Below are 10,315 nucleotides of genomic sequence, written 5' to 3' on the forward strand. Positions count from 1 at the left end.
TATCTCAAACGACAATTTTTAATCTCAGCAAACTAATGTATTCTAACTTGCATGATTCTCCAGCATCGTCCGGGATTGCTTTATGCAACATTATTTCCTTCTTATTAATTATGACATCCGGTCTTTTGGCTTGGACAGATTTATCTGTTTGTATCTCCATATCCCAAAGGATTTTTTGGTTTTCCTTTTGCTATACTGGTTTGTATTTGACTCATTTATCAGCATATTCGACGTGTAGTCGCTTGCATAGTTACCAGTGCACTGCCTTTCTCATGTAGTTGTGCCTGTCCTTATATTCCTTTTGAGCTAGTTTGTTGCATTCATTTATTATGTGGTTTACTGTTTCGTCTCTTTACCCACAGAGCTTACATTTACTGTTTTCTTGTGTTTTATCTATTTTAGCTTTAATGTGGTTGGTTCTAATTGCGTTGTTCTGTGCAGCTGTCAGAAGGGATTCTGTTTCTCTGTTACTGTGTCTTTTTCTCAGCCACATTCAGATGCTTTCATGGTTTTCTCATTTTGTTATTTTGATAAATCGTTCGTGTAGCTCTCCCCACTTTACTTTTCTTGTTTTTTTTTGTTTTGTTTTGTTTTTGTTTTTGTTTTTTTGCTTCTGTTTTTTTGTTTGTTTGTTTGTTTGTTTTTGCATCTAGTTTCATCGTTTCCTGTATTGTTGTTCATGTGAGTGTCGCTCGCTGCGGTGATCAATCTTTCTGTGTTGTGAAATGTACGTTTCCAGGCCTTTTTGTGCCATCTACACAGTCTTCCAAGTTTATAAGTCCCCTTCCTCTTTCACTGCTTTTCGCATAGAATCAGTATCGTCTGTTGGGTGCAATGCATTGTGCTTTGTCATTAATTTCATATTTCTTCTTCTGATCAATGTGTCTAAATTCTTCTTTTTTTTTTTTTTTTTTTTTTGAATGTCCAAAGTACTTTCTTAGCGATACTGTCCAGATGTTCCTTCCCTTGATTAAATTTCTACCGTATAGCTTTGTTTCTACAAATTTCCGCGTTTTTCTCGGGTTCTCTTTTCTAATCTTATCTTTCGTTTCTGTAGAGTTAATGGTGTATGCTCCCTACACCGCAACATATTTACAAGTGTTATTATCACTGAGCGCTCTCATCTTCACTTGCTTGAGAAATTCCGTATTATTATTATTATTATTATTATTATTATTATTTTTTTTTTTTTTTTTTTTTTTTTATTATTATTATTATTATTATTATTATTATTATTATTATTATGAACGCGTTCGTAAAATTAGCAACTGGTGAAGCAAAAATGTTTTATTTTGCTAAATAAATTATCTCAGTGTAATGTATGACGGGCATAGTGCATGTTTATGAGGGGGTAACAACTCCGCTAACTTTCTCTTATTAAAACAAACTAAAATCGAGGTGTAGAACCGGACTAAATACCGCAATCGATTAATGTGATAAAAAGTATTTTTTTCATGATGCGAACCAATCTATAACAAAACAGCGTTATTATTAACCTATTCCGTTTAATGAAATCGAGAAAATTTTACTTTGCTTTATCTATATGATTAATTAAATGTTTCAGAATTAAATGAAATAAACGGTTGATTTGCCGTAAACAACACTATTATTATTGAAAAGAAAGCAAAGAAGAAAGCGCGCAATTTTCCAAACAAATGAAATGTTCCGTTTATTGATCCTCTTCTGGTGACTGAAGAATGTGGAGCAAAGTAAGGAAAAGGCTTCTGCCAAACGTTTGGATTTGTGTCAGGTATATTTAATGGCTGGGCAGTCACCTGCTTGACCTTGGAATGGTCAAAGTTCATGAAGTGGGTAAATCATCTTGAAAGCTGAAGAGAACGCACTCAAAGAAATGTCGAAGGAATAGGATCAGATGACCGGAATGTGACCTGACCATTCCTGTAAAAAGAGGTACGTGATGGAGGGGCTCTACATTTGGCGCAGTGCCCGATCGCAAACTGCAGCTAACGCGCACGAAATGATTTTAAGACGTGTAATTTGGTAGCGAGAGGACACTCGAAATAGATTGGCCGCCGTGACACCGAAAACGGCGCTTTTTCAGGGCGTTGCCTGATTGTGAAGATTATTTTATTCGTTTGAAAAGCAACTTTCGTCTTTGTGTTTCGGGGTCAGAGTGTAATCTCAAATTGTAGATTTATGAAAGAAAAAGCATTTCATTGTTCTTGCTTAAATACGGTTGAGAATTTTAAGGTTGTGGTTTCATATTTTAGAATCTGTGCATATATCTATTCCAAAGTATCCTCATCTACGACATTTCCTCTGTCTGTTCTTATCTATCTATCTATCTATCTATCTATCTATCTATAGCTCGTACTCTTCAGTTCTTTATATCTTCCCATTTCATTCTTACTTACGAGAGTCGTTCTAAAATTAAAGACTATTTTTTCAACTCACAAAGTCGAAGAGCTACGAAGACGGAAGTGATACCATTAAAACGAGCGACCATCTGCGTGTAAGAATTTATTTTTCTACATAGTCACCACCATTCTTAATTCACTTTTGCCAATGATTAACGATGGCTGTCCAGGAACGTGCGAGTGCGCTTTTTCATACGAGGGTAGTTCCAAAAGTAAAACCTTCCATTTTTTTAACTTAAAAATCTAAAAAGCTACGAAAACGTGAGCGTTACCATTAAAACGAGCGACATTTTGTGCTCCAAAATGTATTTTTCTACACTGTCACCACTATTCTCAATGCACTTTTGCCAAGAATTCGATGACGTATCTCTGCTTCTGACGCACGTCCATCACAGGGATTGCTTTCTTCGAGTCTCGCATCGTCAATATTTGCAACAGAGCGATGAAATTTTATGGTTATGAATGCATAAGTTCAGCCATGAAAACAATGAAATTTGCACCACCATCTCATCCATTGGGTGGATAAAAAATAGGAGGTATTACTTTTGGAAAGCCCCTCGTGTATAGATAAGTGCGCGCACGTGCGTATGTGTATGTGTACGGCATAATCACATTAACACACCGGTTTTCGCCAGATCACTGAATTTCAGCAACTTTGAGCCTGGCTAGTACCAGATGGGGGACCGTTTGGGAATTCTATGTGCTTTATATGCTCTCTGCTTATTCCGGCACTGTTTGCAGTCGTACTGAACTTCCACTTGCCACTGGTATTTAGCAACAATGAATCAGGAGAGATGTGGTTGTAGATTGCGCCACACTTGCCACAAAAATTCCACGCACAGACAACCTTACAGTGGATATCAATGGTTTGTCAAGACTAAAGGAAGCAACTATGTGTATGTGTGTGTGTATTCATGTGTTCGTTCTGGAAGTAATTACTTCCGTACCTTGAATCTTTTGTCAATAATAAAGTTACATTCCATTCGGAGAAATATATTTACTTTCCAAATTGAAACATTCATGATTTTTTTTTTTTATCTAATGGCATATCTTTTCAATTTTCTCCTTTAAATTTACTGTTGATTTATCCGAGTGGAGAGGATACTTCACTTTCTTATCTTTTCAAATAATGTTAATTTATACGATTTCTAGAATGTCCAGTCGTGCAGCATTCAAGATGGCGGATGATTAATTTCATGGAAGATCACTTTAAACTGCAATGATTCAGAAAGTAGATTTTTAAAAAGAAGAATAAAACTGTTTCCGAATCTCTTTGAGTTAATGTTGGATTTATTCGATATACGCTGAAAAATCTAACTTTATAGAATAAATTATTTTGATTATTTTTCGAATTGTACACATTAGTAGTGCATGCGTATATAGTGCCAGAATCAAAATTGTCACTGGTGTTCATCTTTAATTAATACACGCAAGGAATTATTTTATGACCCATCATCAATCGCTACATAATTTTATCATTAGATTAAATTAAAAAATATTATCTTTAAAATACTATTAGGTTGACAAGGATAGAGTACTGTTGTCACATCTGCTGCTAGAAAGGGTTTATCCTGCCTTGACAGAGTTCAAAATAGACTTCGTAGCCTAGTAGGGGATGCCATTTTCTTTTCTCTGCAACCTCTTTCTCACAGAAGATACGTTGCGAACCTGTCTCTGCTTTATCGTTATTTTCGTCTGAGCTCCAATTTATGGTCCACCCTCGCCAAACTTTCACGTGAAACACTCGTCTAGCTGAAAACACAATCAACAATTTCCCTACTTTTTATCTGTGCCTAAATCTAAACGTAGATTCCATGAACAAAGCTTATTTCTTAGAACTGCACACCTGTGGAACTCTCAGCCGTTTGCCTACTTTCCAGCTGACTACATATGGTCGTCTTCAAGTCCAACGTAAACAAGTTCTTGATACGCCGTTTTCCTTAAGTAATCCAATTTATCAACTTTCCACTACTAACAAAATCTATGATATTATCCAATTGACTACTGCACATTGTTTAACCATCATACTCGAGTGACCTCTGGGCCTTGATAAGTGGTGATTCCTACGTAAAAAACGAAGGAACGTCCTTCTTTTTTTTATTACATTTTCACCCCAAACAAGGCACATTGCCACTTTGATGTAGGGGGCTACTATCAGGGGAAACAACTACTGGGGTACTATGTAGGGACTTGGGCAGCAAGATGTTGGTTCACGTTGCACTTGAACTTCTGCATGTCAGTACAGTTGGGGAAGCAGGGACCTGGAATGGAATTCCAAAGTCTAGCGGTTCTGGGGAAGAAACTACTGGAGTAGAAAGATCTTTTACATCTAGGGATCTCTACAGTGTGGGGGTGGGATTTTGCAGCTTGTCGGGTCTGTCGAGGGTGTTCACATCGTGGGGGCACAAGTGCTTGCAGTTCATCAGAGCATTCACCATTAAAATACTTGTAGAACAGGCAGAGGGATGCAACGTTTCGTCGATGTGACAGAGGCTGAAGCTTAGATGCCAGTTTAGGGCCTATCAGATTTGCGACTCTCTTTTGAACCCTGTCAAGGAGCGAGAAACTAGTAGCCGATGCACCAGCCTAAATATGACAGCAATACTCCATACATGGGCGAATGGTTGCCTTATCGAGGTACAGGATACTTTCAGGTGTTAGTAGTTTTCTAGCACGGTAGAGAGAGCCCACCTTCCTTGCAGCGGCCCTGGCAATGCCCTCGATGTAATTGTTCCAACTCATGCTTCCTGTAAACGTTAGGCCAAGGAGCTTGAAAGACATACTCTCAGATAAAGAGTCGTTGGCCATTGCTATAGGTGTTAGAGAAGGTTTCTTGTAATTATTGAATGAAACTAGTTTAGTCTTGGCGGCATTGAACGTGACTATCCATTTTTGTCCCCATTCCACTACTGATTAGAGGTCATCCTCTAGTGTTTCTGCCATTACTTGCGGAATTTATAATTTTGATTTTAAATTATGTATTTTAAAATAAGTTTACGTTATAATACCTTTATTTTATATCATTTTAAAGAGCTTTTTCGCTCTATTTAACCGTTTAAATTACCATCGTTTTGATACAGTTATGTCTTCTTTTAGAACGTTGAATACAAGTGTGAAAAAGCAAATTCGCACATTTTTCTGATTTACATTCAAGTTAGGCCGAAAATCTGCTGAAATAGATCGCGTTTGGCACAGGAGCAACTACAGAACGCATAGCACAATGGTGGTTTAAGAAATTTCGTGACGGCGACGAGAGTCTTGAAGATGATGAGCGTAGTGGTTGGTCATCGGATGTTGACAACGATAAATTAAGAGCCTTAGTTGAAGCCAATCCACGCACAATTGTTGGAGAACTTGCGTATGTATTTGACTTAACGTATACGACGATTTTCAACCACTTCAGACAGTTGTGAAAGACAAAAAACTTGATAAGCGGGTGCCTCACGAATTGCACAACAAAAAAAAATACCATTATGAATTCTCATCTTCCCTTCTTTTACACAAGGACGACCTGTTTCTCGACCGATTTATGACTTGCGATGAAAAGTGGGTTCTTTATGACAATCGGTGAGACAAAGCTCCACGACACTTCCTGAAGCCAGAGTTGCACCAAAGGAATGGCATGCTGACTGTTGCCTAGGAGTCTGCGGCCGGACTCATCTATTATAGTCTTTCATTACGGCGGAAAAGTACTGTCAACAAATGGATGAAGTACATTAGAAATTTTGATAACAACATCCAGCATTAGTCAACAGAAAAGGCCTAATTCTCCTTTACTACAATGTCCGACCGCATGTTGATAAACCGATCCTGCAGAAGTTAAACAATTTGGACTAGAAAACTCTGCCATATCTGCCACCGTCTCGAGACCTCTCGCCTTCCCATTACTGCTTTTGCAAACATCTCGACAAGTTTCTGCGTGAGAAATGTTTCAAAAACCTAAGCGATAACCAAATAAATTCAACTATTAAAATTATGTTTGCTGCTGTTGTTTTGTTTTACGGCATATTAACGATTTCCGAGTTATATAATACTGAATCCGGTCATTTTGGTAAAAGGTTTTATAATTCAAGTTCTATATATCTTCAAATATTTATTCATGGTTTTTGATTTGGTTTGGTTTGTTTTTATATAGAGGAAAAATTATTGTTTATGGCTTTGTTGAACATGATTCAGTTTTGCAAAGGAAAAGGGAAAAACAACATCAATGTTTTGTGCATTTTGGGTCAGGAAGGCGGTATATTCAAACAGCCTGATCCGGTAGCACCAGCGAAATGAGAAGTAAACTTTGTCACTGTGCGATTCATATCATTTTAAATTAATAAGAGAAATGAATAATTAAATAGAAAAAAAACTAGATACAATTAATAAATAACCGAATGATTGTGAGTGTTTGTGTTGCACATGTGACGGACAACGCCGGAAAAAATATCGAATGCATTGCACACACGAAAATTCAGGATCCGGGCAAAGCCAGATGTTAAATCCGATTGCTGCGCGATGAATGTGATTTGATGTCACTATGAAGCATACAAAAACAAAGACAAGGGCAGGCAATCAGAAGAGAGAGAGCGACCGACCGAACAGTCTACCGTCGCCCCGACTAGCCCAGATTGACCAGCTGATCGACACCACTCCAGCAAACCCACATATCGACAGAAAACTCTCTTGTCATATGCTGTCAATGAAATGTAAATAAACTTTGTTGATTTAACAAGTTGCTTGCTTGATTTAAAAAAAAAAAAACAGGGCTAAAAGAATAGGAGCGTTTACATCCTATTGGCACGCATTTGTTAAAAGTACAACCAATAAATCATATAGATCGACTACATTACATTTGGTTACGAATTGAACTAACCATGTGACCAGTGAAATCGGATTCAAATCAGAGGAAAACTACGAACTCCCTTGAGGTCTAAGATCTCCAAATGTGTATCTGGACAAAATAATAAGTTGACTTGCACGTGGCCATCATATAGTCACAGTTTGACAAGATATACATTGTTAACGACAGCTATAATCCAAACATACGTTCTCTGGTTGTCATATTACACTTCTTGTAATTACTATTACTGATGGTGCTATATCACAGTTAGTACCAAGAATATATACCAAATTTAGATAAAGAATTGTCCCCAAGTCGTGGGAATCGTATGAATCCAACAGTTCTCTCGCTGGCATTGGTTTCTCCGATATTTTTCTAGTCAGATATTTTTCGAGAAAGACATTAGGTACTTACGGGTGAGTGACCACGATAAGGTTGACACCATGAAGGTGGGCTCACTTTATCGTGCTAGAAAACTACTCACACTTGAGAGTATCCTGCATCTCTACAATGTCACCATTCGCGTGGAATGTTGTCACCATGTCTAGACTGGTGCATTTACATCTTGGATAGGATCCAAAAAAGAGTCTTCAACTAATGTTCCACTTTGTTAACTAGGTTCCAACCTCTGTCCCATCGCCGAAATGTTGCATCTCTATGCCTGTTTTACAAGTATTTTAATGGAATGTGCTCTGATACTCATTGCGCTTGGGTTTTTCGGCATACATATTCCTACAAACCTATTTAGCAACAAAATCACACCAATTCAGTGTTGATGTCCCTAAATGTCAAAAAGCTTTCTACTCTAATAGTTTCTTCCCTCGAGCAGCTTGACTTTGGAATTCCCTTCCTGTTGCCTGCTTCCATGACTGTACTGATATGCAGAGGTTTAAATGTAACGTAAACCAACATCTTAATCTTTCCTAGGCATGGTCCCAGTTTGCAGCCCCTTACGTCCAAGTGGCGATACACTTTGTTAAGGATGAACGTTAGTAAAACAAAAAGTGATTTTTGTGGAGCGAACTGGATTCAAACTTGGATGTCAATCTATGTCCTTAGCAACTTAAGCAACTTCAACTCTCTTTGATGGGACTAAAGATCATGGATCATTATCAGCAAAAACAAAAAACTAAAAATTAATTATGACTTTGGCATTTCCCACTAAAAAAAAGAATAAATAAAGATTATTTATGAATTCCTGTACGAATTCTAATGAAAGAGGGTTTCATTGTTAAATTATTTTTAACGAAATTTGAACGAAAAAAAATTAGGCTTGAGTTCCGTGCACGGCTTGGCATGTTTAGAACTGATAAAAACATTGGACTTTTCAGTGATAACTCAAACAAAAGGCTTACTAGATTTTTCAATAAATCCATTTTTCCTTGCATTTACATGGTGTCGACTGATCAAATACTGTGAGTTTTTGTTTGTACTTGGCCAAAATCTCGTTCGACGATTTAGTGAATGGTGAGAAAAAATAACAAATAAAAGCAATAATAGGTCACCGTCGAGAAAAAATAACAAATAAATGCAATAATAGGTCACCGTCGAGAAAACGATGCTTGAAAACCTGAAGCTGAAGTTACATATATTACAAGGGATTCTTTTGATAAAAATAACAAATATTACCATCCAGGACAATCTGCATAAAACGGATAACTTTCTACAATAGTCCACGTTACTAGTTCTAATATCCCAAAATATTTAGCGCAAACAAATCAACACACGCATAGAGTCAAACTCACGTCTAATATTTGTCCAAGAAGCCTCCTGACTTTCTTATGTATTTGTTAATCCATGAGTCTACTGAAAATAAACATCTTCTACACAACTACAGAACTATCTTTATATCCTTCTGTTGCAATGTAGTCACAGACCGATAACAATAACGTAATAGCTAAAGTTAACTTGTCATCGGAGAGCTTTGTAGAGATATAATAAGAATTATTAGGTTGTTGCAAAAAGCCATATCGTTTTTTTTATATATAGTTTAACGTCAAAAGCGACATTATTTTTGCACCAACATAATAGTTTAAGATTGCTGGTATTGGTGAAGGTGATGAAAGCGTGATTTAATGGAATTAAAGAGGTCCAGATTCGTTTCAGAACTACGAAGAACCCTCAAATGGGGACAAAGACAATTTAATAGTAAATTTGTAGAGATAGAAAATAGCCTCAGGTGTGAGAAAGTGTTCAGGGCGATAAAGAGAACCGACTTTACGAGAAGCAGAAATATATGTATTCTAATAAAGACTGGATGAAAAAAGACCAAGAAGTTTCAGAGTCGATTTCTCTTCAAGATCAGAGCCATCCATATGAATTTCAGGAAAAAGAGACATGCCTACAACTTAAAGACGCGTTCTGAGTTTTAACAGGATTAAACGAAACACGCTATTTCATATTGCAATCTACAACTGAATCCAAGTAAACTTTTAGATAAACTGAATATTTCAAATAATCCGTGAAAGATTGGCGACAAGCAAGACCAGATTATAAAATGGCATTATAAGCATCGGTGTTAATCTTCTGAAAAATATTCTCAGGAAAATCTTTGATATAGAGAAGAAACCGTGCTGGAAACACACCGAAAGAGTAATATAATGTAATAATCTAGATTCAGGTGTCTAGACACGGACATTATATATATATATATATATATATATATATATATATATATATATATATATATATATATATATATTCAATTTTCACCCCAAACAAGGCACAGTGCCACTTTGAAACAGGGTGCTACTATCAGGGACTTAATTAGCAGGGCCATTATGAAGGGGGATGAGTAGAAAGATGTTTGTTCACATTACACTTGAACTTCTGCATATCAGTACAGTTGGGAAAGCAGAATCCTGGAAGGGAGTTCCAAAGACCTGCAGTTCTGGGGAAGAAACTACTGGAGTAAAAGGCTTGCTTGCACCTAGGGATCTCTACTATAAAGGGATGAGACTTACTAGCTTGTCGGGTTTGTCGGGGGTAGTTACGTCGGGGAGGTACCAGTGTTTGCAGTTCGTCAGAGCATTCACCATTAAAGTATTTGTAGAACAGGCAGAGGGATGCAACATCTCGTCGATGGGACAGAGGCTGAAGCCTAGATGACAGT

The sequence above is a fragment of the Euprymna scolopes genome, chromosome 5 (assembly GCF_053919585.1).
Source record: "Euprymna scolopes isolate OS-2025 chromosome 5, ASM5391958v1, whole genome shotgun sequence".
Taxonomy (NCBI): Eukaryota; Metazoa; Mollusca; class Cephalopoda; order Sepiida; family Sepiolidae; genus Euprymna; species Euprymna scolopes.